The sequence below is a fragment of the Myotis brandtii genome, unplaced genomic scaffold (assembly GCF_000412655.1).
Source record: "Myotis brandtii unplaced genomic scaffold, ASM41265v1 scaffold521, whole genome shotgun sequence".
NCBI lineage: Eukaryota > Metazoa > Chordata > Mammalia > Chiroptera > Vespertilionidae > Myotis > Myotis brandtii.
In genome coordinates, this window is record NW_005369870.1 from 3423793 (window position 1) to 3424059 (window position 267).

Here is a 267-nt window from a genome sequence, read left to right on the forward strand (position 1 = left end):
TTGCGACTTACATTTAAGGCTTTTATCCATTTTAAATTTATTCTTGTGTGTGGTGTAAGTTGGTGGTCTAGTTTTTGTTGTTGTTGTTTGCATGTACCTGTTCGAGTTTCCCAACACCACTTATTGAAGAGAATATCTTTCCTCCATTGTATGCTTTTACATCTTTGTCAAATATTAATTGACCGTATTGGTGTGGGTCCATTTCTGGGATCTCTGTTCTTTTCCATTGATCTATATGGTTGTTATTGTGCCAGTACCAGACACTTT